General features: G+C 45.9%; 1 long non-coding RNA gene and 1 other non-coding gene across 3 annotated transcripts in view; both read left to right on the top strand.

Moving 5' to 3' along the window:
* Window positions 1–26,920, top strand: part of LOC117092752 — a 42,123-nt gene extending 15,203 nt beyond the window's left edge. Inside the window, exons 4-6 of one of the 2 annotated variants that reach the window (XR_004440897.1) lie at window positions 17,006–17,106; window positions 22,518–22,624; window positions 26,611–26,920. This is a non-coding gene — a long non-coding RNA (uncharacterized LOC117092752). The remainder of the gene's footprint in view (window positions 1–17,005; window positions 17,107–22,517; window positions 22,625–26,610) is intronic. The other variant, XR_004440898.1, reaches the window with a different exon arrangement.
* LOC117093969 lies at window positions 15,366–15,472 on the top strand. The gene has a single exon (XR_004441313.1). It is a non-coding gene; the product is annotated as a U6 spliceosomal RNA (small nuclear RNA).
* Window positions 26,921–27,517: the final 597 nt, after the last annotated feature.

Raw genomic sequence — 27,517 nt, 5'->3', positions numbered from 1 at the left:
GAATGCGGGATAGAGAAGTAATGGGAGAAGCTCCCAACTGCTGCTGGATCTCTGCCTTCTAGGGAAGCTGTGACCTCAGTAAGGGCAGGATGTGCCTTTCCAGGGAACTCGAGGTGGGGCAGGATGGGTAGGGAGTGAGATCAGAGGGAAGTCCATGTTGGGAAGATGGGAAGGCAGGTCTCTGGGGGTTTGTGGAATAGAGGAAGGGAACATCATAGAACAGGCCAGGAATAGGAGCTTGACCTGGAGATTACTTTGCAGCAGGTTTAAACGGGGGCCATGTGGGAGAGTGGAGCCATGGGGTCAGAGGTTACGGCATGCAAATTATGACTCTGCCCCTTCTGAGAATGGTGAGTTTGGAAAAATGATTTCCCTGGGCCTCAGGGTCTTCATGTATATAAGGGCTGAAGCCCAGTGGGTAACTGGAGCACTGCCTGGGTTAGATCCTGGCTCCACCACTTACCAGTGTGACCAAGGGCGAATGAATTCACCTCTCTGGGCATCAGTGTCCTTGTCTCTAAAATGGACTTGATAATAATGAAACCTACCCCTCACAGGGCTGTGGTGAGGATGAGGGGGTCTGGCAGCACACAGAGAATTCTTAGAGCAGCCTTTTTTCCTTCAGAGTCTTTGTTGCTATCATCATCATCCTCATCCTCATCCTCATCATCATCTCCCTCCAAGGATTTTTGGGAGGCTTAAATAAGGCAGGTTGCACAAATTGTCTGGCACAGACATTACTAAATAACAACAGGGCAGAGTGATAGGTGCTGTGATACAGGGAGGTGGTGGGAGAGACACAGGAAAGAGAAAAGACTTCTGTCTGGCTGGGTGGAAGAAGGGTGTGGAAGGTATGGAAGCCAAGGGAAAACTTTCCCTTTGCCCTCTGAAGGTTCACTGAAAAGTCAACTGACAAAAGGCAGATTAATAGCAGAAATGGCATGCAAATTTATTAATGTGCACACAGGGAGAACCACAGAGTGGTTGATTACTCCTCACCCTGCGATGGGGTGCAGAAGCTTATATGCCATCTTGAGGTTACAGAAAGAATGAGGGCTTGGGGCCTGAGCACGGTGGCTCATGCCTGTATTCCCACCACTTTGGGACACCAAGGTGGGTGGATCACCTGAGGACAGGAGTTCGAGACCACCCTGACCAACATGAAACCCCGTCTCTACTAAAAATACAAAAAATTAGCAGTGCATTGTGGTGTGCACCTGCAATCCCAGCTACTCGGGAGGCTGAGGCAGGAGAATTGCTTGAACCCAGGAGGTGGAGGTTACAGTGAGCCGAGATCGCACCACTGCATTCTAACCTGGGAAACAAGAGTGAAACTCTGTCTCAAAAAAAAAGAGGCCGGGCACAGTGGCTCATGCCTGTAATCCCAGCACTTTGGGAGGCCGAGGCGGGTGCATCACCTGAGGTCAGGAGTTCGAGACCAACCTGGCCAACATAATGAAACCCTATCTCTACTAAAAGTACAAAAAATTAGCCCGACATAGTGGCAGGTGCCTGTACTCCCAGTTACTCGGGAGGACTGAAGCAGGAGAATCATTTGAACCAGGGAGGGTGAGGTTGCACGAGCTGAGATTGCACCACTGCACTCCAGCCTAGGCAACAAGAGCAAAACTCCATCGAGAGAAAGAAAGAAAGAAAAGAAAGAGGGCTCAGATCCTGGCAAAACAGTTTATGAGAGGGGAGAAGAGGAGGCCTCCTTGGACTCAAGAATCTTCACATTTTTCCTTCAACCTTTATTTTAAGTTCAGGGGTACATGTGCAGGATGTGCAGGTTTGTTACATAGGTAAATGTGTGCCATGATGATTTGCTGCACTGATCATTCCGTCACCCAGGTATTAAACCCAGCATCTATTAGCTATTCTTCCTGATGCTTTCCCTCCCCCCATTCCACCCCCAATAGGCCCCAGTGTGTGTTGTCCCATGTGTCCATGTGTTTTCATCATTCAGCTTGTAAATGGGCACCTGAAGTGTTTGGTTTTCTGTTCCTGCATTAGTTTGCTGAGGATAATGGCTTCCGACTCCATCCATGTCCCCGCAAAGGACATTATCTTGTTCCTTTTTATGGCTGTATAGTATTCCATAGCATATATGTACCACATTTTCTTTATCCACTCTATCACAGATGGGCATTTAGATTAAAGAATCTTCACTTTTTAAAGCTTCTCAGGAAGCATCTCTGATGCCCACCCAGAATTGGGAACCCCTGCCATGGAAGAGGGTGGGGGATATCTTTAAACAGGAATAGGGTCCATTGAGATGCCCACCCCAGACCTCCAAGATTTGGGCAGAGAGCTTGAGAAGGTGGGAAGTGGGTATAGGAGACTCTGACCCCCAACCTTCCACCCCTCTCCAAAGCAGTCCCACACTCTGATGGCCACATTTACCGCCAGGATCGGCCCCTGGAAGTGCCTCTTCCCTATAGCCCTCTGGCTCCAGCAAGGACAGCTTTCCCTCCTTCCTTCCTTCTTCCCAACAGTTTTTGAGCTCCTCCGCCATGTGCTAGGCATGCTGTTGGGTCCTGAAAGTGAATAAAATAGGTAGTTTCTCCCCCTAACCTCCTGACCCAAAGCTTTGGGTGATTCCTGCTCTTTTGGCTTAGCTAAGCGTGAAGTGCTGTGTCATCAGGAGTGTGGCTAAGCACAAGAGAGCTGGGACAGGAGTCCACCCTGGGGCCTCAAGTGGTGGCCGCAGGGCTCAGTGGTCCAGCCTCCAGGCCCTGTGGCTTCCTGGTTCCCCCTTCTCACAGGCCCAGTCTCTTGTCCTGGCTCTGGCCTTGTGGGCCAAACTCCCAGGCCCTGCCCTCGGTACCCCCTACCAGGAGGGTCCTGGTGCCTGGAGTAGGAGTGAGCTGTGCAGCCGCCTTCCCATCCTCATCTTACACAGAAGAAAACAGCATTGGGTAAGGTCTGAGCAACTCTTCCCAGGGGCAGGGTTAAGAATCATTTCCTCACAGGGGTAGCAGAAACAACAAACACAAGGAAATGACAGGGATGCCGAGGATTTCAGAGCACACAGCTCCAGTCCAGGATGGACTCCCACAGAGAGATGGGGGGAACCCTCCCGGGGCAGCTTCCTCACCTCCCTCTTGGAGTCAGTTCTTGTGTCTTCATGCTGTGTTCTGTTGTTTCCTTTCATCAGGATCCCTTGCCCAGTCCAACGCCACCCACACCATCAAGGATGTCACTGTTTCACTCGCTCATTGCCATTCATTTACTTCTTCCTCTCTCATTCAACACATAGGTGCCATGTGCCAGGCACAGGATAAAGCCATAGGCAATATACAGCCTCACATGGCATTCCCAGTTGGATGGGGTCACCAACACAACCAGACAGCTCTAATACAACATGCTAATTGCCACTGTGGAGTTGTGCATAAGGTGTTATAAAACCAAGGAGTAACCCAGGGAAGGTTGATTCTTGAAGAATGAGTAGAAATTCATGGAGCACATACCAAGCAGTGAGAATAGCAAATGCAAAGTCACGAAGTTTGCAATGGCTACAGCGTGGCAGGTTCAGGGGAGCAGAGGGAGTGGAGACTGGGAGAAGAGCAAGGGCATCCATGAAGGGCCTGGAAAGCTGGGCTGAGGAACTAGAACTTTCTGCCTTGAGCAGGGAGCAGCAGTCATTGGAGGATTTTAGGGAGAGAAGGGACATGGTCAGATCTACATCTTTTTTTTTTTTTTTTTTTTTTTGAGATGGAGTCTCACCCTGTTGCCCAGGCTGGAGTGCAATGGCGCGATCTTGGCTCACTGCAACCTCCACCTCCCAGGTTCAAGCGATTCTCCTGCCTCCCGAGTAGCTGGGATTACAGGTGCCTGCCACCACGCCTGGCTCATTTTTGTGTCTTTAGTAGAGACGGGGTTTTACCATGTTGGCCAGGCTGGTCTCCAACTCCTGACCTTGTGATCTGCCCGCCTCGGCCCCCCAAAGTGCTGGGATTACAGGTGTGAGCCACCACGCCTGGCCAGATCTGCCTCTTAGAACAATGCTATGGAAGTTGGTTTTGGGGAATGGGTGGAAGGGGAAGAGGTCAGGCAGAGTGTTCAATAAAGAGGATCAGACACAGGCCAGGTAGGAGAAGCCAATGCCTAGCCTAGGACAGGGCAGTTGGCTCAGCAAGTGTGAGCACCTCTCAGTGTAAGAGCTGAGGTCGGAGAGGGGCAGATGGGCTGTGGAGCTGGCCACACTGAAGGCAGCTGTGTGTTTCCAGGGCTCAGGACCAAAGGGAGGCTAAGGCAGGAAGGCACTCCTGGACTTTTGACTTGAGCAGGCTCAAAGTCAGCAAATGCAGCTGGGTCTGTGTCTAGCGATTGGGAAGGTCCACAGCAGGACTCCAGCCCATACCTGGGAGTCAGGGCAAAACCCAGCCTAGGGAAGAGCCCCCAGGAGCCAGGCTGGGTGTCAGGTGGGGCCCTTGTCCTAAAGGGGGAAGAGACTACAAGGTAGAGCACCGAGCATACCTGGCTCCGGCACCTTTACGTCTCTGGCCACTTCTCTCTTATGGCTCCCTATAACAATGAGATGTGGACACCTGGAGGCATCTGGGGCTAGTTTCTTCTTCATACCTGCCCCACTCAGATGAGGCTCCCTCCAGGCTCTGCATCTTGACTCAGTTACAACCTGATCCTGAGCTGGGACCCAGGGGTGTCCTGCTCCTAGCTCCAAGCTCCTGGTGAGGATGAACTTTGGTTTGGCTCTACCTGCTCAAGTACCTTCGGAAATGTGCCCACCTTGCCAGCTTCGTCAGAATGCAATGTCAGGATGATGAAAGAGTTCAGGAAATTCCACTCCCAACGTATGTCACTTTGGACTTCAAACTGTGAGCATTTGAGGAACAGCAAATGCAGGGAGGGACGTTCTCTGAACTTCCTGTATCTGCTTCAAGATAAATCCTCCAAAAGGAACTCAGTGGTTATAAATCCCCTCCCCAGGAACGTCATCAACCAGAGAATAGTAAACTCAGGTCACAGGACAGGAAACTGAGTCAACACCACCCCAGACAGACTTTATCACATATCATTCTGAGGGCCCATTCATCTTTTCCCCAAATCATTTACTCTCTCACAAGTTGCCTGAATCCTCCCTCCACTCACCCCGTGTAAAAGGTACATATGCTCTCACTGAGGTTGAGGACATTCACTTTTCTATCATGTGATGTCTCCATGCGTGTAGTATATTTGTGTACCTTTTCTTCTGTAACCCTTCCTTCTGCTTTCAGTTTATTTCATAGACTCAATTATTGACCCTCAGAGGGTAGAGGGGAAATCTTCCCTCCCCTGCAATGATGCTCTGGGACTGCCAGACACCTGAGTTCACTCCCAACAGCCCATTTGGGCAATTAGTCACTCATATGATAAACATTTTTTAAGCCCCCAAAGTGTGCCAGTCCTTGGACAGAAAGCTGGATTTACAAGGTCAGATCAGATTCAGTGCTTGTGATAGAAGAATTCATAATACAATGGAGCCAAACGTGTGAAACACAACACAGCCTATTACAACACAACGCAGCATGACAGCTTCGCACATCCCAACACATGATACGAGAACTCAGGTCTGTTTTCTAACTTCTGGTGCCTTAGCTGAGAAAAGGGCAGCTCCCAGTGAAAGGAGGCTTATTAATTAGGAAGGGAGCTTATTGGAATGTCAGCAGTGGAAGGCAGAGGGGAAGAGACTGTAAGTCAGACTAGCTGCTTCAGTCCTGGCACCATAACCTTGGACAGATGACAGAACTCTCTGTGCCTTAGTTTCCACATCTACAAAATGGAGAGAATGATAGTGTGTATGTCATAGGGCTTAAGGATTAATTAAGATAATACACGTAAAGTGCCTGGCACAGTCCCTAGAAGGTATGGCAAGCACAATAGCATCAGCTGTGTGGTTGTTGTTGCCATAGAATTATAGAACCTGATTATACTCTTAGTTTCTTGGAGTCAGAGAACTGTAGAATCATAGAAACCTAGGACCTTAGGACCTTAAACATAGAGGTTTATAAACATATATAAATATAATGTGCACCAGAATATTAGCTAGGAGGGTGAAGAAGGGAGATCTCCCTATTCCTTCAGATGGAAGCAAAATGTCCTCTAATGCCTGAGTTTCAGGGCTGTCACATTCAGTTGCTCAGGCTGTACACAATATACCTCTAAAGAAGGCCATTCACATAGACTTTGTTGTGAATGGAGTTCCTAAGATGCAGCATGACATGCACCATTGCGTGAGAAAGCCCACATTTCTCCCAGAGAAGTCGGCTAAGTCCCAGAGGGCTTACACTTACTACCATAATCTCTGCCTCCAGAAAAACATGCTGGCTTTGTCCTGAGCCACACTGACCTGAATGTGATGAAACGGAAACTTGGATTCCATATAAAAATAAAATCACTCGGCCAGGCGCGGTGGCTCAAGCCTGTAATCCCAGCACTTTGGGAGGCCGAGACGGGCGGATCACGAGGTCAGGAGATCGAGACCATTCTGGCTAACACGGTGAAACCCCGTCTCTACTAAAAATACAAAAAAAACTAGCCGGGCAAGGTGGCGGGCGCCTGTAGTCCCAGCTACTCCGGAGACTGAGGCAGGAGAATGGCGTAAACCCGGGAGGCGGAGCTTGCAGTGAGCTGAGATCCGGCCACTGCACTCCAGCCCGGGCGACAGAGCAAGACTCCGTCTCAAAATAAATAAATAAAAAATAAAATCACTCTCCTTAAGCATTCCCGAGAGCAGATTATACAGAGATCCAGAATGTTCTGGAGAGGGATCACATCTTGTGAAGCAAGCTATGCTTATTGCCACCCAGATGGTAAAATGAGATGTGAGCTGTTCCTCCCCGACCTGTCATCTTTCTGCTCACTTCTCTTTCTCCGTCCCAATTTGGTCCTCAGGAACCCAGGCATGAGCTATCCCAGGCTCTTGGTGGGGTCTCAACTCAAAGCCCTTGTCAAAGCATTTTCCTCAATAAAAGTAGTTCCTTTTCCCAATGGGAATTTGGGCCATATGTTTAGGTAGTAATTTTTGTATGCCTTATCACATTTAGTGCCACTTATAAAACCTGAGATTCACAGAATTTTAATACCAAATAATCTAAGAAACAAAAATTTTGGAATAACCTAGCCTAAGGACCACAAGTTCTAAGAATTGTGGAGAATTTCAGAATCCCAAAAATCTTAACAATTAGAAGAGGCCTTAAGGGATCATTGAGTCCACACCTTATTCAACACAGACATCTCCTCTGCAACACTGCTGGCAGGTGCCGACACTGCCTCTGCAACAACAACAACAACAAAAAAGCATACTTCTGAGAAAAATTGGAAGACAGCTTGTTATCTGAACTATGCATAGGCTTGAATAATCTATTTTTGTTTTTTTTGAGATGGAGTTTCACTCTTCTTGCCCAGGCTGTAGTGCAATCTTGGCTCACCGCCACCTCCACCTCCTGGGTTCAAGCAGTTCTCCTGCCTCAGCCTCCTGAGTAGCTGGAATTACAGGCATGCACCACCACACCCAGCTAATTTTGTATTTTTAGTATTCTTTGTATTTTTAGTTTGTCCACGTTGGTCAGGCTGGTCTCGAACTCCCGACCTCAGGTGATCCACCTACCTCGGCCTCCTAAAGTGCTGGGATTACAGGCATGAGCCACTGCGCCCAACCTGAATAATCTATTAGAGTCTTTATCTCTAAGAAGGGAAACACATCTGAACTAAAGGGTAAAAAAAGGCATGTTTTAACTGGTAAGTCTAAATGCAAAACGATGACAACAAAATTTTAAAGGATTGCTTCCTTCTTAAGCTTTATTTTCGTCCTCTGTCAGTGTATCACTAGACTCATCTTTCCCAGACACCCAGACCTCCCACGCGAGTATATACTTTCCATTTGGCTTGATTTCAAGTGCTAATGTATAAAGCTTCTGGGTTCTGGGTCTGGCAAACTATTTCTCATGTTCTCCGATAAAATATTAAAAACCATCTCTAAGGTCTTCCAAGAGGGGATATGTGGAAGATGCATTTCAATTTTCCACTGCATTTCAACCTCAGTATAATGTGATTAGCTATGGCATTGGAAATTAGCTTAATACTGGCCCATATTACTAAAGGGGCCAAGGAAAAACTATCCCTTTATCCTCTGAAAGTCCACTGTAATCAACTGACACAAAAGGCAGATTAATAGAAGAAAAGGCATAACCATTTTATTTTAATATACATAGCACAGGAGAACTGAAGGAGAATGATTACTCTGCTATCTTGATTTAATTCCAATGTGGTCTGAGAGCAGACATTGTATGATTTCTATTATTTTAAATTGGTTAAGCTGTGCTTTATGGCCCAGAATGCAGCCTGTCTTAGTGAATGTTCTGTGGGAGCCTGAGACGAATGTGTTTTCTGCTGTTGCTGGATGAAGTATTCTATAGACACCAATTATATCCAGTTGATTGATGGTGCTGTTGAGTTCAACTATGGTCTTACTGATTTTCTGCCTGCTGAATCTGTCCATTTCTTAAAAGGATGTTGAAGTCTTCAGCTATACTTGTGGATTCATCTATTTCTCCTTGTAGGTCTGTCAGTTTTTGCCTCCATATTTTGCTGCTCTGTTGTTAGGCACATACCCATTAAGGATTTAACTATGTCTTCTTGGAGAGTTGACCCGTTTATCATTTGTATAGGGGACACAGCACAGGCAGATGGCAGGGGCAGATATAAAACCTTTGTGGGTGGAAGGTGCGGGTTCTTCCACCCCATGGGAGCCCCACCATGACTGGCTAGGAGGCTGAGATACCCACAAAGAAAAGCCTGAAGTGGCAGCAGAGCCTGGAGATGGGGCTGGGGAAAGAAGGAGAAGGAGAGGGGAGAGGGAGACAGGTATCTCAGGAGACAGAACCACAGAGTGGTTTAGTGCTTGGGGATTAGGCTGACTGACCCGGCTTTGCCGGTTACTAACTACATGACCCTGGCATAGGACTTAGTCTCTCTGAGCCTCAGTTTCTTCATCCAAAAAAAATGGAAATGGCACCACCACAGTGCTGTTGTGTCATATGAGAAGGTACTGTGTGTGGGCCATGCATACTCTCCGCCCACTACCTATAGGGCTGGGCTGCCGGCCCAGCTCGAAGTGGCACACCTGCACGACACTGAGCAGTGAGGAGTAGCAAGTCCTTCCTGAGATGGACCACAAGCAGCCCTCCGGTCCAGATGAACTCCCTCAGACCGAGCCTCATCTCACCCAGCCCCAGCTTTCCTTCTTCCCAAGACACTGGGCCTGGAAAAGACCTTGCCCTGTCCCTGCACGAGGCCTTGATCCTTGCCTACACTGTTTTCTGGCTGTCGTGTGCTTCAAGGGGATGTGGATAAGGATCCCTCTCCTCAAACCAAACCTGGTGCTTCTAAGCTGTGCATCCTGCAGGAGCGCCTGTGGGCATGGAGGCAGCAGGCCCATGTCTGAATTCCGCCCTCTGAGGGCCACTAGGCTGCATGGGGTCATCTTGTAGGCTCACTCTCCTACCACAGAGCTGCTACCAAGTAACCCCAGTCCAAAGGGTGGCTGCAAGCCTCTCATTCCCCAAACAGCTTGTACTGTTTGGTTGTCTCATGAAGACAATGTGGAAGAGACTAATGGAGAGCCCAAAAGAGAAGCTGAGATGTGACTCGCCATCTGCCTCTGGTCTTGGCAGCCCAAGGGGGTTGGGCCCCCTTTTTTTTTTTTTTTTTTAAAGATGGAGTCTCGCTCTGTTGCCTAGGCTGGAGTGTAGTGGCGCGATCTCGGCTCACTACAACCTCTACCTCCCGGGTTCAAGCGATTCTCCTGCTTCAGCGTCCTGAGTAGCTGAGATTACGGCCACATGCCACCACATCTAGCTAATTTTTGTATTTTTAGTACAAATGGGGTTTCGCCATGTTGGCCAGGCTGGTCTCGAACTCCTGACCTCAGGTGATTTGCCCACCTCAACTTCCCAAAGTCCTGGGATTACAGGTGTGAGCCACCACACCCAGCTGATTTGGGCCTTTTCTGCACATTGCCTCTCCCTGTAGGGGCTGGCATGCTGTCCTGGGTTCATCCCAGTGCCCAGGTCCACTGACAATATCTAGCTTGAAGTACTAGCCTAGCCAGCTGAGACCAAACCCCAGGGAGTGACTGGGAATATGAATCTCCAGGACTCTCCCTGTCCCTCCCACTCTGGAGTTAAGGACATGTTCCCCAGGAGACCAGGTGATGCTCCACTTTCAGCTGGGTGCCCTCCCCTGTTTCCTGGGATGGCTGTGACTTGGGCCAGTGGCAGTAGTACCTTCTATCAGGATCCCCCCCCAGGTGATGGGGCCTTCAGTCAGGGCATGGTGGACAGTCTCTCGAGGGCCAGGCAGGCCTCTGGTGTCTTTGTATTTAAAGTGGGTATCTTGGCCGAGCACGGTGGCTCAAGCCTGTAATCCCAGCACTTTGGGAAGCCAAGGCAAGTGGATCACCTGAGGTCAGGAGTTCGAGACTAGCCTGACCAACATGGTGAAACCCCATCTCTACTAAAAATACAAAAATTAGCTGGGCATGGTGGCAGGTGCCTGTAGTTCTGGCTACCCAGGAGGCTGAGGAAGGAGAATCGCTTGAACCTGGAAGGTGGAGGTTGCAGTAAGCCAAGAGTGTGCCACTGCACTCCAGCCTGGGCAACAGAGAGAGACTCTGTCTCAAAAATAAAATAAAATAAAAAATAAAGTAGTTTTTTTTTTTACACAGCATATACGTGGGTCTTGCTTTTAATTCACTCTGACCAAATCTCTGTCTTGTAATTGGTATATTTAGATCATTGATGTTTACAGTGATTATTGATGTAGTTGGATTAATATATACCATATTTGTTATTGTTTTTTATTCATTGCCCTTGTATTTTTGTCTTCAACACATTTTCCTCCTTTTTAGACTTAAGTGAGCATTTTATGTGATTACATTTCCTCTTATTTTCAGAATATTGATTATACTTACTTTTCTTTTTTTTTTTTTTTTAGAGATGGAGTCTCGCTCTTTCACCCAGGTTGGAATGCAGTGGTGTGATCTCGGCTCACTGCAATCTCTGCCTGTTCAAGTGATTCTCCTGCCTCAGCCTTCCGAGTAGCTGGGATTACAGGTGCATGCCACCACACCCAGCTAATTTTTGTGTATATATATATTTTTTTTTTAGTAGAGATGGGGCTTCACCATCTTGGTCAGGTTAGTCTCAAACTCCTGACCTCATGATCTGCCTGCCTTGGCCTCCCAATATACTTACTTTTAACAAAATTTTTAGGCCAGGCGTGTTGCTCACGCCTGTAATCCCAGCACTTTGGAAGGCTGAGGCGGGCAGTTCCCTGAGATCAGGAGTTTGAGACCAGCTTAGCCAACATGGTGAAACCTCGTCTCTACTAATAGTACAAAAATTAGCTGGGTGTGGTGGCATGCGCCTGTAATCCCAGCTACTCAGGAGGCTGAGGCAGGAGGATAGTTTGAATCCAGGAGGCAGAGGTTGCAGTGAGCTGAGATCGCACCATTGCACTCCAGCCTGGGCAACAAGAGCGAGACTCCGTCTCAAAAAAGAGTTTAACGATGGCCCTAGAGTTTGCCGTATACATATACACTAATCCCGGTCCACTTTCAAATGACACTATCCTGCTTCAGTAATGAAACATTCCTAATTCCTCCCTCCATCCCTTGTTTCACTGTATTCATTTTGCTTATATATAGCTATATTCATTGTTGCCATTATTATTTTGAACATTATCTTATTTGTTAGATTAAGAATAAGAAGAATAAAAGTATTAATTTTCTCTTTACTTATTCTTTCTCTATTGCTCTTCTATAAGTGGATCTGAGTTTCTGATCTATATTATTTTCCTTCTCTCTGAAGAATTTCTTTAAACATTTCTTGTAAATTAGGTTTACTGGCAACAAATTCCTTCAATTTTGTTTGAGAAAGTCTTTGTTTTTCTTTCACTTTTTAAAAAACAAGGCCAGGCACGGTGGCTCATGCCTGTAATCCCAGCACTTTGGGAGGCCAAGGCTGGTGGATCACCTGAGGTCAGGAGTTTGAGACCAGCCTGGCCAACATGGAGAAACCCCATCTCTACTAAAAATACAGAATTAGTCAGGTGTGGTGGCACATGCCTCTAATCCCAGCTACTCGGGAGCCTGAGGCAGGAGAATTGCTTGAACCTGGGAGGTGGAGTTTGCAGTGAGCCAAGATCGCGCCATTGCACTCCAGCCTGGGCAACAAGAGCGAAACTCTGTCTCAAAAAAAAAAAAAAAATGTAATTTTTATTTTGTTAATATAATCAAGTACACAAATTGATTTTCTTTCTTTCCTTTTTTTTTTTTTTTTTGAGACAGTCTTGCTCTGTCACCCAGGCTGGAATGCAGTGGCATGATCTTGGCTCAGCGCAATCTCTACCTCCCAGGTTCAAGCAATTCTCCTCTCTCAGCCTCCCGAGTAGCTAGGACTATAGGGGCACATCACCACGCCTGGCTAATTTTTTTATTTTTAGTAAAGATGGGGTTTCATCATGTTGGCCAGGCTGGTCTTGAACTCCTAACCTCAGGTGATCCACCGGCCTTGACCTCCCAAAGTGCTGGGATTATAGGCGTGAGCCACTGTGCCAGGCCACAAATTGATTTTCAAATACTAAAACAACCTTGCATTCCTGAGATTAAACTCTATTTGGACTAGATTTATTAAACTTTATATATATATAGCTAGATTTGTTAACTTTTTTTTTTGAAATGGAGTCTTGCTGTGTTGCCCAGGCTGGAGTGCGGTGGTACCATCTTGACTCACTGCAACCTCTGCCTCCTGAGTTCAAGTGATTCTCCTGCCTCAACCTCCCAAGTAGCTGGGATTACAGGCGCATGCTGCCATATCTGGTTAATTTTTATATTTTTAGTAGAGATGTGGTTTTACTATGTGGCCAGGCTGGTCTCAAACTCTTGACCTCAAGTGATCTGCCTGCCTCGGCCTCCCAAAGTGCTGAGATTACAGGAGTGAGCCACTGTGCCCGGCCAACTTTTTTTCTTTTAGAGACAGAGTGTTGCTATGTTGCCTCAGGCTGGCCTGGAACTCCTAGGCTGAAGGGATACTCCCACACTAGCCTCCCAAGTAGCTGTGATTATAGGCACATGCCACCTCACTCAGTTCCTTCACTCTTGAAGGAAAGTTTTCAGGATACAGAATACTAGGTTGGTGGGGTTTTTTCTCCCAACATTTAAAATATTCACTTCATTCTCTTTTAGCTTGCTTGGTTTCTTTTTTTTTTGAGACGGAGTCTTGCTCTGTTGCCCAGACTGGCTGGAGTGCAGTGGCCGGATCTCAGCTCACTGCAAGCTCCGCCTCCCGGGTTCACGCCATTCTCCTGCCTCAGCCTCCCGAGTAGCTGGGGCTATAGGCGCCCGCCACCTCGCCCGGCTAGTTTTTTGTATTTTTTAGTAGAGATGGGGTTTCACCGTGTTAGCCAGGATGGTCTTGATCTCCTGACCTCGTGATCCGCCCGTCTCGGCCTCCCAAAGTGCTGGGATTACAGACTTGAGCCACCGCACCCGGCCCAACTTGCTTGGTTTCTAAGAACTCAGATGTCATGTCTTTGCTCCTCCATAGGCAAGTTTTTCCCCCCTCTGCTTTCCTTTTTAAAAAGTTATTCCTTTTTTTTTTTTGCCAGAGTACTGTGGGCTATCTCTCTGCTTTCATTCCAAGATTTTTTCTTTATCTTTGATTTTAGATTTTATGCAGTTTAAATATGATATGCCTAGGTGTAGCATTTGGGGCTTTATGTGCGTGTGAGAGAGAGAGAGAGAGAGATCTCTGAGTTTCCTGGATCTGTGGTATGGTGTCTGACATTAATTTGGTGAAATTGCAGGGTGCGGTGGCTCATGCCTGTAATTCCAACACTTTGGGAGACCAAGGCAGGTAGATCACCTGAGGTCGGGAGTTTGAGACCAGCCTGACCAACATGGTGAAACCCCGTCTCTACTAAAGATACAAAAAAGTTAGCTGGGTGTGGTGGCACGCGCCTGTAGTCCCAGCTACTCGGGAGGCTGAGACAGGAGAATCACTTGAACCTGGGAGGCAGAGGTTGCAGTGAGAGGAGATCGCACCACTGCACTCCAGCCCGGGTGACAGATCAAGACTGTCTCAAAAAAGAAAAAAATTGATGAAATGTTCAGTTATCCTTGCTTCAAATATTTCTTTTGTCCTTTTTTCTCCTTCAGATATTCCCATTATGCATATAATATAGCTTTTATAGTTGTCTCACAGTACATGGATATTCTTTCTTATGTTTTTTCAGTCTTTTCTCTCTTTGCTTTTCAGTTTTGAAAGTGTCTACCAACATATCCTTGGTCTCAGAGATTCTTTCCTCATCTGTGTCCGATGTACTAATAAGCCCATTAAAAGCATTCTTCATTTCTATTACAGTATTTTTTATCTCTATCATTAAAAAAAATTCTTTCTTAGAATTTTTGTCTATGTGCTTACACTGTCTATCTGTGCTTGCATATTATCTACTTTTTCCCTCAAAGCCCCTAACATTAATTTTAGTTGTTTTAAATTTTTAGTCTGATAATCTTAACATTCCTGTCGTATCCCAGTCTGGTTCTGACGCTTGCTCTTTTTCTTCAAAGTGTGTATTTTGCCTTTAATATGCGTAGTAATTTTTTCCATTGAAAGCCACACATGATATGCTGGTGTTGGGGCTCAGAAACCGATACAACAAAATATGGTGCTTTGACATGCCAAACTGAAGAAAAAGCCTCAAGGTCTCTCTAACCTTCCCTCATCTCCTGTCTCTCAATCCTCCGTGCCTCCCAAAGCACATGATCAAGTTGTTTTCTGAAGTTCCCCTATCTGCCTAAAGTCCAGTTCCGCCAAAGTAGAAGACAATTACCTCTAGTCGCTTCTTTGAGTTTTCATTAACTGAATTCATAGCACAGGAAGAAAGACCCAAGTCTGTCAACAAATCTAGACAGACTTTTTTTTTTTTTTTTTTTTTTTTTGAGATGCAATCTCACTCTGTCGTCCAGGCTGGAGTGCAATGGTGTGATCTCGGCTCATTGCAACCTCCACCTCCCAGATTCAAGCGGTTCTGCCTCAGCCTCCCAAGTAGCTGGGGCTATAGGCTCTCGCCACCACACCCAGCTAATTTTTGTATTTTTAGTACAGACAGGCTTTCACCATGTTGGCCAGATGGTTACACAGACTTTTGTCACAAACCGTTGTCTGCTCTGCAGGCCCAGCAGACTTTGTCGAAGGAAATTGTATGTTTTTCAAGCCCATTGAATTCCCCTAAAAATCATTTCCTATCCCCTAAAATCATGCATACTTTTCCATCTTCCTTTCCCCTAAGAAGAAGGGTATACAGTGCTCACTTTGGCAGCACGTATACTAAAATTGGAACGATACAGAGAAGATTAGCCTGGCTCCTGAGCAAGGATGGTATGCAAATTCATAAAGTATTCCATTTTTTTTTAATTTAAAGATTTATAAAAGTTTTTTAAAAAAGAAGAGTACCATCTTACTCCATTGGGATATTGGGTAATCACTCTGTGATTCTCCCCTGTGCATGCTAATAAATTTGTACACCATTTCTCCTACCAATTTGCCTTTTGTAAGTTGATTTTTTTTTTTTTTTAAGACAGAGTCTTGCTCTTGTCGCCCAGGCTGGAGTGCAATGGCACAATCTCAGCTCACTGCAACCTCTGCCTCCTGGATTTAAAGGATTCTCCTGCCTCTGCCTCCCAGGTAGCTGGGATTATAGGCGCCCACCACCACGCCCAGCTAATTGTTGTATTTTCAGTAGAGATGAGGTTTCTCCATGTTAGCCAGACTGGTCTCGAACTCCTGACCTCAGGTGATTCACCCACCTTGGCCTCCCAAAGTGCTGGGATTACAGGTGTGAGCCACCAAGCCTGGCCTGTAAATTGATTTTTTAGTGAAACTTCCGAGAGTGAAGGGAAAGTTTTCCCATGGCTCCTACGCTGGGTAAAAGGAATTCCCGTAAAATAGGCCTTTAGCAATGTGGTGGAGGAGGTGTGGGGCAGGGGTGGCGTTCCACAGTCCTGTGATTAGCTCTCAGTCTTTTCATGAGCCCGGGAACCCTCCTGGGCTGTGAAGTTCGCCAGTGCTTCTCCATTTGTTTTCTCCCCTTAGGTGGGACAGAGAGGGGTGTGGAGTTGGCTGTTTCCCCTCCCTCAGGTCAGCTAGGCTCTGATTAAGCTCCAGAAGATTGGGCTGGGCTAAAATAGTTTCTCTGGAGAGCAGGCCTTGTTAAGAACAGAATGCTCTGGCATATTTCAAAATGGTCACTTTTCCCATCCCCCTGCTGAAAGCACAAGGAGATTTTTCTCTGACATTCACTGTGAGGACCCGATAGAGATCTTGAAGATTAAACTCACAAACATGTGGGGGCGCCCCTATGGCTGGATCTTGCTGGAATGTTTAACGTTCAGATTTGCCCATACTGAGCCTCCAGCAGTTCTTCAATTACAGGTGAGTTTGTCCTGTCCTGGTACCGGTTCTAGAGGAGGTTTCTACTTGGGAGTTTCTGCTTTTCTTCTCTTCAATTTTGAGGGCAGTGGTTTGCCCTGTGACCTCACTCCTCTAAAGGATCTAAGAATTGTTGATTTTCCAGTTTGTTCAACCTTTTACTTATTATTATGACAGAGAGACAACGTCCAAGCCCCTTACATGCCTGATTGGACACTGGGTGTCTCACTGCCATGTATTGAACACCCAGGTGGAAGTAAGCACTTTTAACATATTATCTCATTTAATCCTCACATTCACCCTGTGAGGTAATACCACTACCCCATGTTGTAGAGGTAATTATTATGGCTCAGCAAGAATTTAGTGACTCCCTCAAGGTCACACAGTTAGAAAGTAGGATTTGAACCTCAGTCTGTCTGTTAACAAAGTCAGTGTGTGTCCCGCACACCATGCCATGCCCCAGAATTAAGCAGATTTGGATTAGGGGTTCAGACCCAGAGGCAGACAAAAGCCAGAAACAGAGACAGGAGCCCAGGTCAAAATGGAGTATGGGACCCAGAGCCTCTGAAAGGTCCCAGGATGTATGTCTGACAGACCATCACCCAGGTCTCCAGAGGTAAGTGTTGAATCCGCCTTTTTCCCCTTTCCAGCTGCGTCACTTGGGTGAGCAGCTTTACCTCTTCTAGCCTCAATTTTTCAGTAGGTAGCTCAGGGCCTGGCAAATAGTAACTGCTCAAAAAATGGAAGTTTGTCATTGTTGCTAGGTAGTGGCTAATGTTGCCAGCTGGGAGGCTGTAGGTGCTAATCCCCTCCAGCTCTGGCCAAGTGAGGTCAGTAACTGGAGATGAGGTCAGAGCCCTTAGAGGAAGGCACCCTGACTCCAGCTGGGCTGGCTGGAGAGGTGGCAGCATTGGAACCTCAGTGAAGAAGCATTCTGTTGACAGTTATAATGAGATATGCCAGCTCTGGTTTCCCACGGGCACACCAGTTACCTCCTCTCCCTGGTTACTGACCCAGTTGGCACCCAGTGCCTGAGAGCTTGACGGCACAGTAGAATCAGTCCTTCTCTGGGGGCAGGTGTGCCAGCTGGTATAAAGGAAGAAAAACCTCCCTGCTCCAGTGCAGAGCCAGCTCTGACACTTCCTGACCAACTCCATTGCCAACTCTGATGCCACGAACTTCTGCTTTTTCAGAACGGTCACAGAGACTAGATTTACCCTCCCTTCTGAAATGCCTTAAAATACAAAACCAAACAGACACACACACACAATGACACTCAAGACACTGTGTATACATCAGACAATGGCAAACAGTGATCAATGAGAGAAATGAAGAAATACAGGTTAGTCCTACTGACTTGTCACCTGGAGAAAGTTCCCATGCCATGGCTCCCCTCATTAACAAGACATGTCCAGGGGCCTGGGGGAAGCCAAAGAGGCTGAAGTTTGTAAGGCAGAGCACTGGAGAGAGGAGAACTACAAAGAAAGAGCGCTGGCGATACTCAGAGGACCCCCCTTAACTATTCAGTTGAGTGTTAATCAAGTGGAAATTACCTGAGGCTGGGGTAGGAAACCACCCAAAAAAATAAGAGAGAATAGTGCTCAGAGCTCACACAGCTAGTAGACAGAGTCTGTTCCTGATAGCCAGAGTGGATTAATTCAAGGGGTCTCAGGGTATTAGCTGAGTAGTGGGGAAAAAGTAACCCTACAGAAATATAGCTCTGGGCCCATCTAACCAAAGGACCAAACTGTTTCTGAGTAACGTAATTATTTTTCAGAACACAGCTTGAGATTATTTATACATTCATTTTCTTTTTCTTTTTTTTCCTTTGGTCTACCACTCTGCCAGAGATCAAGATTCTCTAATTCTTCTAGAAATACAAAAATATATAGTACACAACAAGGTAAAATTCACAAATGTCTGGCATCCAATCAGTAGTTACCAGGCATGCAGAGAAACAAGAAAACACTTCCCATAATGGAGAGGTGATCAATCGATTGACACTGACCTAGAAATGACGCTGACGGTAAAATCAATAGACAATACCATTAAAACAGTTATTAAATGTATGTCATGTGTTAAGCTAGAAGAACTATTCACTATGTAGGGACATGAAAATATTTTAAAAGACCAAAGAAAACTTTTAGAAATGGAAACTACAATGCCCGAGATGTAAAACACAGTGGATGGAAATAGTGGAAGATTTGACATTGTAGGAGAGAATATCAGTGAACTCGAAGGCACAGTTATAGAAACTATGGTGAGCTTGGGCAAAATGAAACAGACAGAGAAAAAAGACTTTTAAAAACCGCAATATTTTAGGGAACTGCAAGACAACTTCCAACAACCAAATTGCTAGTGCAATAAAGCAAGGAAAAAAAATAAAAAGCTAAGTTCGGAAAGAAAGAAGTGACACTATCTTTATTCTCGGACAACATGGTTTCCTGTGTAGAAAATACTATGGAATCTATGAAAGAAGCTACTAGAACTAATAAATGAGTTAGCAAGGATACAGGCTACAAGATCAATATAAAAAACTTCATCATGTTTCTATACACTAGCAACAATCTAAAATTTAAATTTCAATGGCATTAAAAAATGAAATACTTAAGGTAAATCTGCTAAAATATATGTAAGACCTATACATTGAAATGATAAAATATTGTTGACATAGATTAGCACTGTTCATAAAAGAAAAAATTGATAAATTTGATTTTATTTATTTATTTTTTTTAATTTTTTTTTTTTTTGAGACGGAGTCTCGCTCTGTCACCCAGGCTGGAGGGCAGTGGCCGAATCTCAGCTCACTGCAAGCTCCGTCTCCCGGGTTTACGCCATTCTCCTGCCTCAGCCTCCTGAGTAGCTGGGACTACAGGCGCCCGCCACCTCACCTGGCTAGTTTTTTGTATTTTTTTAGTAGAGACGGGGTTTCACCATGTTAGCCAGGATGGTCTCGATCTCCTGACCTCGTGATCCGCCTGCCTCGGCCTCCCAAAGTGCTGGGATTACAGGCTTGAGCCACCGCGCCTAGCCAATTTGATTTTATTAAAATTAAAACTTACTGCTTTTAGAAAGGCATTGCTAAGAAAATAAAAGACAAGCCACAGAATGGGAGAAAAAAGAATCACTATCTGACAAGAAACTTGTTTCCAGAATATATAAATAACTCTTACAAATCAGTTTTTTTTTTTTTTTTGCTTTTTTTTTATTTTTTATTTTTTTGAGACGGAGCTTTACTCTTTTTGCATGGAGTGCAATGGCATGATCTCGGCTCACTGCAACCTCCACCTCCTGGGTTCAGCCTCTCAAGTAGCTAGGATTACAGGTGCATGGCACCATGGCCAGCTAATTTTGTATTTTTAATAGAAACAAGGTTTTACCACGTTGGCCAGGCTGGTTTGAAACTCCTGACCTCAGGTGATCCTCCCGCCTCGGCCTCCCAATGTGCTGGGATTCCAGGCATGAGCCACCGTGCCTGGCTACAACTCAGTATTAAGAAAACAACCCAATTAAAATATGGGCAAAAATTTGAACAGACACTTCATCAAATAAAATAGATGGATGCTAATAAGGACATGAAATAAAGCTCAATATTATAGGCATTAGGGGAATGCAAATTAAAACTCAGTGTGATACCACTACACATCTATTAGGATGGCCAAGATTAAAAAGACTGATCATATTAAATGTTGGGGAAGATGTGGAGCAACTGGAATTCTCATACATGCTGGTAGGAGTGAAGTGGTATAACTACTCTGGAAAAACAGTTTGGTAATTTCTCAAAAAGGTAAACATACGCCTACCATATGACCAAGTTATTTCACTCCTAATTACATACCCAGGAGAAACAAAAGCATTACAAGTACTTGTACGTGAATATTCATAGAAAGTTTATTTGTAATAGCTGAACAATGGAAACAATCCAGATCTCAGGGCGAAGGAAAAAAACGAAGGTCTTGGCCCAGCGATTACTGAGCAGAAGATTTAAACGTGGGTCATGTGGGAGTGTGGAGCCCTGGGATCAGAGGCTCTTGGGTGCAAGTTGTGACACTACTTATGAGAATGGATGAGTTTAGGCAAATAATTTATCTGAGCCTCAGTATCCTCATCTGCAAGAGGGCCTGATAATAAAAGTACCTGCCTCACAGGGCTTTGGTGAGGATGAAAGGGTCTAGCAGCATATGTACAATTCTTTTTTTTTTTTTTTTTGGCGGAGTCTTACTCTTTTGCTCAGGCCGGAGTGAAGTGGCACGATCTCAGCTCACTGCAACCTCCACCCCCCGGGTTCAAGCAATTCTCCTGCCTCAGGCCCCTGAGTAGCTGGAATTACAGGCGCCTGCCACCACGCCCAGCTAATTTTTGTATTTTTAGTAGAGTCGGGGTTTTACCATGTTGGCCAGGCTGGTCTCGAACTCCTGACCTCAGGTGATCCACCTGCCTCCGCCTCCCAAAGTGCTGGGATTACAGGCATGAGCCACCATGCCCGGTCCATATGTAGAATTCTTTGAGCAGACTTTTCACATTCTCAACCTTTGCTGTTATCATCATGATCATAACATCATCATCATCTACCGCAGAGGTACCTGGGGACCTGAAACAATGCAAGCTATACAAACTGTTTGACACTGGCATCACTAAATAATTATGGGACAGAGTGATGCATGCTGGGATATAGAATGGCGGGAGGTGCTGGGAGACTCACAGGAAAGAGAAACTACTTCTGACTGGCTGGTTGGAAGAAGAATGTGGAAGGCTTCCCAGAGGAAATAGTGTTTTAGCTGGCCTCAGAGGTCAGTGTGGAAGTTTCCCAGGTAGACAAGGGGGATATAGAAAGATGAACTAGTGTGAAGACTCGGATGTGAGAGAGCCTGAAAATGTTGGGAACATAGAGTAGTTTCATGAGACTGCGTGTCTGGGTGAGGGCAACGTGTGAGCCTGCACAGGACATGGGGGCCAGATGGCAAAAGGCTGTAAATGCCTTGCTTGAGGTTTTAAACTTGACCTGGCAGGTGAGGAGTTCCTTCCTGTTAATATGGCAGAATCACAAAGGGCACTTAAAAGAACAAATTCTGCAGTCCTACCCAGCAACATTCTAAGTCAGCAGGTCTCAGATGGGGCCCAGAAATCTGCAGTGTTTATTTTTATTTATGGGGTTTTTTTAGGAGACAGGGTCTCACTCTTGTCACTCAGGCTGGAGTGCAGTGGCACAATCTCAGCTCACTGAGCCTCAACTTCCCAAGCTCAAGTGATCCTCTCACCTCAGCCTCCTGAGTAGCTGGGGTCACAGTTGCATGCCACCACGCCAGGCTAATTTTTTGTATTTTTATTTTTTTATTTATTTTGAGACGGAGTCTTGCTCCGTCGCCCAGGCTGGAGTGCAGTGGCACAATGTCAGCTCACTGCAACCACTGCTTCCTGGGTTCAAGCAATTCTTTTTAGCCTCCCGAGTAGCTGGGATTACAGGCGTGAGCTACCATGCCCAGCTAATTTTTGTATGTTTAGTAGAGACAGGGTTTTGCCCCAGGCTGGTCTCGAACTCGCGGGATCAAGCAACACTCTGGCCTCAACCTCCCAAAGTGCTGGGATTACATGTGAGAGCCACCGTACCCGGCCTACAGTGTTTATTTATTTATTTATTTATTTATTTAATTTCACTCCTGTCAGCTCATGCCTAAGCAATCTACAGTGTTTAAAGATCCCCAGGGCCAAATGTGGTGGTTCACACCTGTAATCCCAGCACTTTGGGAGGCTGAGGCAGGCAGATCACCTGAGACCAGCCTGGCTGACATGGTGAAACCTCGTCTCTACTAATAATACAAAAAAATGCCAGGCGTGGTGGCATGCATCTGTAGTCCCAGCTACTAGGGAGACTGAGGCATGAGAATGGCTTGAACCTGGGAGGTGGAAGTTGCAGTGAACCAAGATTGCGCCACTGTACTCCAGCCTGGGCAACAGAGTGAGACAGAGACTCCATCTCAAAATAAATAAATAAATAAAAGGCTCTCCAGGAAATTTTGATGCCCACAGGGATATGGGAACTCCTGCCATGGGGAGGAGGGCATCTCTAAGAAGGAATAGGCCCTATTGAGATGGCAGCCATAGACCTCCAGGAGTTGACCATCGAGCCTGAGAAGGTAAGCAGAGGGTGTAGGAGACCCCTGACTCTGACCTCCACCCTCTCATTCCTCTCCAGGGGAGTCCCGCACTCTGATGGCCACATCTGGTGCCAGGTAGTTTCTTGTAAAGATCTACACTCACATTAGAGCCTAGACATCCCACTAGTAGGTATTTACCCAAGGCACCTGAAAGCCTGTGTCTACCCACAGACTCGTAAATGAATGCAACTCTATATGTAATTAGCCAAAATTAGAAACAATCCAAACGTTCATTAGCAGGTGAATGGCAAAACAAGTTGTGATATGTTCATACAATGAACTATTACTCAGCATAAAAAGAAATGAACTACAGATACAGATAAGGAAACTTTTGGAGGCGATGGATATGTTCATGATCTAGTTTGGGGCAAAGGTTTCAGGGATGTATACATGTGTCAAAACATATCAAATCGTATAATTTAAATATGTGCTGCTTATTGTATGTCAATTATATCTCAATAAAGCTGTTATAAAAATCTGATGCCAGTTCTGTGCACTCACAGCCAGTGACAATCCCAAGGCCACACTGAATGATTACTGTGCACGAGGTACTGTGTGCTGAGCATTCTATGGAGAATTTTTCCTTTAACTCTCACAATAGCCTTAGGAGGTGGCACTATTATTATTAATACCTCTGTTTACATAGGCTGAAAGGAAAGTTCAGAAAGGTTAAATCAATTCTCCAAGGAAATGTCACCTGACTGAATTCCAGCCCCAGCTTTACCCCTAACCTAATCCAAGCTGTGTTCTGTTTGTTTTTATGATTGTACAAGCATTGTAATCATTATGGAAAGCAAAAGAAAACATGTTTCAATTGCTTTCAGCCAACCCCTACACATCATTGAATCCCTATGTGTCTAGTGATTTTTTTTTTTTTTTTTTTGAGACGGACTCTCACTCTGTTGCCCAGGCTAGAGTGTAGTGGCACGATCTCGGCTCACTGCAACCTCTGCCTTCCGGGTTCAAGTGATTCTCCTGCCTCAGCCTCCTGAGTAACTGGGATTACAGGCATGTGCCACCACACCCAACTAATTTTTGTATTCTTTAGTAGAGACAGGGTTTCACCATGTTGGTCAGGCTGGTCTCAAACTCCTGACCTCGTGATCTGCCCACTTTGGCCTCCCAAAGTGCTGGGATTACAGGTGTAAGCCACTGCACTCGACCTATGTCTAGTGACTTTTATAGGCAGTATTTTTTTTTTTTTTTTTGAGACAGGGCCTCACTCTGCTGCCCAGTCTGGAGTGCAGTGGCACAATCATAGCCCAGTAGCCTTGATCTCCTGGCTCGAGTGATCCTCCAAGCTCAGCCTCCCAAGTAGTAGCTGGGACTACAAGTGCATGTTATCATACTCAGCTAATTCTTAATTTTTTTTTTGGAGACACCGGGTCTCACTATGTTGCCCAGGCTAGTCTTGAACTCCTGGGCTTAAGCGATCCTCCTGCCTCAGCCTCCCAAAGTGCTGGATGAGCTATCCAGCCTAGCCAGTATTTTTTTATCACTATCATTCAATAATGTACATAGCATTTTGTTTGCCCCACACTTCCTACCCCAACCTTATCTCTTTCTATGTGTTTTTGTTGTTGTTATTGTTTTTGAGATGGAGTTTCACTCTTGTTACCCAGGCTGGAGTGCAATGGCGCAATCTCGGCTCACTGCAACCTCTGCCTCCCGGGTTCAAGCGATTCTCCTGCCTCAGCCTCCTGAGTAGCTGGGATTACAAGCGCGCCCCACCATGCCTGTCTAATTTTTGGATTTTCAGTAGAGACAGGGTTTCATTCACCATGTTGGTCAGGCTGGTCTCGAATTCCTGATGTCGTGATCCACCAGCCTCGACCTCCCAAAGTGCTGGGATTACAGGCATAAGCCACTGCGCCTGGCCTTCTATGTGGTCTTATACTCTTCTACATGAAGAACACCATGAACAACAGCTTTTAGGGAAGGTGATTTTTTTTTTGTTGTTTTTAAGAAAAGCCCTGGGAGTGGAATGCAGGGCTCAAAGTGTTTATGCATTTTTCTCTCATCTGGAAAAACACAACTGAACCTTTTTATTGCTTAGTCTAGATTGGAACCTTCCTGGCACTCTAATCCAGACCCTGAAATTCCTGTAATATTTGTAAGTTTGGCCACTAAGCATCTGTTCTACCCATGCCTGAAGGAAGTAGCTCATGCCCCAGCACCAGGAATAGGTTTTGATGGGTCTTAGCCAATCCTCATGTCCCACTCGCCGTCTGCAGCCATTTGTTCCAGGCTGGCTCTGAACCAAATCAGAGCCAAGGAAAGCAAAAGACTTTTTTGGCTTTTTTTTTTTTTTTTGAGATAGAGTCTTGCTCTGTCACCCAGGCTGGAGTGCGATGGTGCCGTCTCAGCTCCCTGCAACCTCTGCCTCCTGGTTCAAGCGATTCTCTTGCCTCAGCCTCCCAAGTAGCTGAGACTACAGGCATGTACCACCACCTCTGGCTAATTGTTTTTGTATTTTTAGTAAAGATGGGGTTTTGCCATGTTGACCGGGCTGGTCTCGAACTCCTGACCTCATGATCCACCCGCCTCAGCCTCCCAAAGTGCTGGGATTACAGGCGTGAGCCACCGCACCCGGCCCTTAGCATTCTTGAGAAAGAGAAGTGGCTTCCCCCCACACCTGTGGGCGCTACCAGGCAGACCTCCTTTTCTGGGATAGTGTAGGGAGGGACAAGGAATCCTTTAGCACAATCATGGATAGTGGGTCATCTGAGCATGATGCTGCAGAGATCAGAGCAGGTTGAAAGAGAGAGACCCCTTCTCCATTCTTGATTATGTTGTTTGAGCCACTTGAAGCCAGCCAACAGATTCCATTTGCTTAAACCAGTTTCCATTCATTCATTTCTTTGACCAATATATACTGATCACTTACTATGTAGACAAGTTCTAGGAACCATTTGAGCTAGATTTTGCGTGAGCATAATTCTAAATCTAATCTTAACCTAACCCTTAGTCGTAAACTGGAACTCTGACCCTTTTCTAGCGAAGAGCTTTTAGTGGCAAGAAACAAAGGACTGGACCACTCACACTGACTCAGTCAAAGGGGCATTGGTGTAAGAATATGCATGGATCACTAAGTGAAATCCCAGGAGTATTACGAAGATTTTTACTAGCAATGGGCCTCATGAGGGTCCTAATTGGTGAGGAATTCATTCCCTCCCTACTACCTGTACTACCTGTGCCTTCAAAGACTCTTAATGTCAGAAATCCCAACTAATAAAGATATCCTTAAATGATTCATTCCCTGGACAAACTCCATGGCCGCCTATATACATCCTTAATAGGATTCTCCCCTAGACAATTTTTTTGAGACAAGATCTTACTCTGTCGTCCAGGCTGGAGTGCAGTGGCGCCGTCTTGGCTCACTGCAACCTCCGCCTCCCGGGTTCAAGCAATTATCCTGCCTCAACCCCCAGTTAGCTGGGGCTACAGGTGCCCGCCATCACGCCTGGCTACTTTTTGTATTTTTAGTAGAGATGGGGTTTCACCATGTTGGCCAGGCTGGTCTCGAACTCCTGACCTCAAATGATCCACCCACCTTGGCCTCCCAAAGTGCTGGGATTACAGGCATAAGCCACCGTGCCCGGCCTGACTGGTGTCTTTCAAAGAGCAAAAATTTTTCATTTTGATAAAGTCAAGATGACATCTTAACCTAAATAAACACAATCTTAACACAGAATATTGACTTTGTGGATCTTTTTTTTTTTTTTTTAATGATTTCTGTGTTTTGTGTTCTCGCTAAGTCTTTGCTTAGCCCTGGGTTTCTTGGCCTCAGCACTATTGGGATGTTGGCCCAGATAATTCTTTGTTGTAAGAGGCTAGTCTGTGTACTGTAGAGTGTGTAGCACCAGCCCAGCTAGGAGAAACCAACTGCAAGGTTATGAGCAGCACTGTGGAGAGTTCCATGTGATGAGGAACTAACTGAGGACTCTGTTAACAACCATGTGCAGCCCCCGGATGACTGCAGTGCTGATGGTCAACACCTGGATTCCAACCTCACGAGAGACCCAGAACCAGAACCACCCAGCTGAGCTGCTCCTGACTTTCTGTGGAAACTAAGATAGTCAATGCTCATTTTAAACCACTAAGTTTAGGATAATTTGTTACACAGCAATAGATAACTAACACATACATCTTGCACATATTTTATTAAGGTGTATCACTAAGTATTTGATGTGGCTTTTTTGCTTTATTTTGTTTGAGATGGATTTTCGCTCTTGTTGCCCAGGCTGGAGTGCAATGGTGCCATCTCAGCTCACCACCACCTCTGCCTCCCAGGCTCAAGCGATTCTCCTGCATGAGCCTCCTGAGTAGGTGGGACTACAGGCATGCACCACCACGCCCGGCTAACTTTTGTATTTTTAGTAGAGACGGGGTTTCTCCATGTTGGTCAGGCTGGCCTTGAACTCCTGACATCAGGTGATCTGCCCACCTCGGCCTCCCAAAGTGCTGGGATTACAGGCGTGAGCCACTGCACCCTGCCTAAGTATTTGATGTTTTTATGTAATTTTAAAAAGTGTTTGTAAAATTCCAGTTTCCAATTGTTGGTTGCTTGTATATAGAAATATAATTGATTTTAAAATACTGACTTTGTGTTCTGCCACCTTGCTAAACTCACTTAGTTCTCACTTATTATTAGTTCCAGTAGCTAAGAAGTCTATAATTTTAACGTGTTAAGAACCTAGTGTGGACCGGGTGCAGTGGCTCACGCCTATAATCCCAGCACATTGGGAGGCTGAGGCAGGCGGATCATGAGGTCAGGAGATTGAGACCACAGTGAAACCCTGTCTCTACTAAAAATACAAAAAATTAGGCTGTAGTCCCAGTTGCTTGGAGGGGCTGAGGCAGGAGAATGGA

This window comes from Trachypithecus francoisi, unplaced genomic scaffold (genome assembly GCF_009764315.1).
Source record: "Trachypithecus francoisi isolate TF-2019V2 unplaced genomic scaffold, Tfra_2.0 Lachesis_group12, whole genome shotgun sequence".
In the NCBI taxonomy this organism is placed as follows: domain Eukaryota; kingdom Metazoa; phylum Chordata; class Mammalia; order Primates; family Cercopithecidae; genus Trachypithecus; species Trachypithecus francoisi.
This window is presented reverse-complemented; position numbering and strand designations above follow the sequence as displayed.